The 2,500-nt window shown below is 48.2% G+C and overlaps 1 protein-coding gene across 1 annotated transcript in view; it reads left to right on the top strand.

Annotated features, from left to right (window-relative positions):
- nfia (nuclear factor I/A) overlaps positions 1 to 2,500 on the top strand; it is a 108,460-nt gene that overhangs the window by 65,246 nt on the left and 40,714 nt on the right. The window lies entirely within an intron of this gene.

Below are 2,500 nucleotides of genomic sequence, written 5' to 3'. Positions count from 1 at the left end.
AGTCTGGTGGGAGGAAGGCAAGGAGGGATCGAGAGAGTGAAGAGGAACAGGGAAGAAAATTAAAGAGATGGATGAGAGAGGGAGAGAAAAATCTGGAGCTGATACTTGTGAAAACAATAAGCCAATCCCTCCAGCTTCACCTTCCATTGAGGGCTCAGAAAGGCCCGTTTGTATTTCTAAATTAAGTTTCTGCCTCCTTTTATTGGGCAGCGTGTTCCTGAGCCCAGTGTGTAAAAGCCCTTTTGAAAGTGGGGTTTTAGCTCACAATTGGATTACAGCAAGGCTTTCTGTGAGAACGCGGCGGGTTCAGCACGGAGCTGGGAGCCCTACAGATGGTTTTGTGCATGCATAATGAAACAGGCCAGGAGGGGTCCCCCAAAGTCACAGCACCAACCCATGAGAGAGGGAGAGAGAGAGAGAGAGGCAAGCAGGCAGGCCACGGGCAACCGCAACACCACTCCCACCACCATCTCACACACGCACACACACACACACACACACACAGCCCTGCAGGCGGCAAGCCCCCTCAGTCATCCAGAGCAGGAAGGGGAGCCCCTAACGATCTAATTAGGAGCCAATTCAGTGGGCACCCAAGACTCACCATCCACACATACTCACATACTCACATACTCTGAGAAGTCCTGCTGCTGCTGCTGCTGCTGCTTCAGTGGCCTGGGACGTTCTCTACCTCTCTGCCTTACTACGCTACATAGTGAGCTAATCAGTGTATTAGCATGTAGTATGCCATGTAGAATTATCCTCATTTTTAAGCCCAGGCACATTTACATCAAGGCAGTTACAGATGATTAATGTCTGACGTAAATCTCCACAAAGGTGTTTGTTAGTTCCATGATGAAGTGGTGCAGCAATTAGCCTGTTAAGTTTCTCAGAAAGGCTTTGTGTAAGCGCCGCACATACACTCTTAGCACCTCACCCAGCCCCTCTGCACCTCCCGCCCCATACACCACCCTTGCTCCTCATGTTTTTGTAAAAGTGTGAGAACAAAATTGGAGATAGTTGGGGCCTATCCCTCCTCTATTAGACTGTAGCAGAAAGCGTTGGCCGTTGACAAGTTCTTTAGGAGCTTTAGCTCTTCTGAATGGTCCTGTTTGTGCCGGGCTACTTTACTTGTTTGTTGTTTAGTGTCTCTTTTCTCTTTTTTGTTGGTAGTTTGTTCCTGGCGGGATTTTTTTTCTCGCCCCCTCTGCCCCTCTTGCTCTGAGGACCCTCGACGGGGGGTCGTGCAGATGTGGCTCCCAGAGTCTGTGTCTCACGTCTCATTTGCATATTTAATTAGCGAGGGGAGCCGCGTGAGAGCGTTGGGGTTTGAGGAGTGGGCAGGGGGGGTGGGGGGCAGCAGGCAGACTGTGTGAAAGTGCCCCCCCACCTACACCCAGCACCCAGACCTGCCCCCCTCTCCCCGGCTAACCCCCTGCTTTCACATATCTCTTAGTGGTTGCTGGGGAAGGCCTTTTTGTTCCCCCCGGCCTCCAGATTGCTTTTGTTTTAAGCTGTTGATGCAGACTGCCACGCTGAGCAGCATGCAAACAAGTCCCTAAATTGTTTATTTTGTCTGGAAACGCAGCCAAACTTTTTTTCCTTCGCCCTCGCTTTCATTCTTTGGGGTTTTGGTTTTGCGATTTACGCTACACTTTTTGTTCACTTTAGGTGGCTTTCCTTCCCGCCTTTTTTTCTTTGTTTTGTTTCACTTAAATGCATCTTTTGTCCTTCTTTAAGTATACTGTATGTGACTGTGTCTTGAGGACCTCTTCTTTAAATGTAGAGGTGGCAGGCCGTTAATGGCTTCTGCACAAAACAAACCCAGACACCACAATGCTCCCACATCATGTATAGTAGAAATGGTCACATTTTTCTATTCAGAACTCAATACCAAAAAGAAGCTTTTTATTGGCCAGTTCTCATCCCTATTGCACTCATAAAACAAAGGAACAACTCGAAAAAGAAATTGCCCTGCTAACGTTGAATTCATTGGTATGTGTCCTGCTCGTCACAGAAACCCTCCCTTTTGGAGTGTTGGATGTGAATGAGCCTCTGATCGTCTATGTGTCTCTCTAACATGGCAGAACAGTGACTCACAGATCCTTGCCTGGCGGCTTCGTGGTTTTGAGTAGATATCAGTAATATTTCTCCCACACCAACTATTTCATCTGCAGTGGACGAATCGATACAAGGCCAGCATCTAAATCATCTGAGGGGTGTGTTTCTCTGCCATTTTTTGGCAGCAGTAAAAAACTGTGTTTTTGAGCAGGGTAGGTGAGCTGCCTTGTTTTGATCCCGTTCTCCTCTCTGCTATCAGTGCCGTGGCTGCTAATGGGTACTGTTAAACAGCACTTGCTGGGAAAATTTGCCCATCAAATTTACAGGTTACTTTTATGAGGGACGCAGTCGACTGAGGTTGGGAGCGATATGCAGACAGATTGATTTCCGCAAGGGGCTGTGTATGCCAGCAGTTGACGTCAAATATCCCCCCACCACCAGA

Source organism: Sprattus sprattus (genome assembly GCF_963457725.1).
Source record: "Sprattus sprattus genome assembly, chromosome: 2".
In the NCBI taxonomy this organism is placed as follows: domain Eukaryota; kingdom Metazoa; phylum Chordata; class Actinopteri; order Clupeiformes; family Clupeidae; genus Sprattus; species Sprattus sprattus.
The sequence above is the reverse complement of the archived record's forward strand: the minus strand, read 5'-3'. Positions and strand labels throughout refer to the sequence as shown.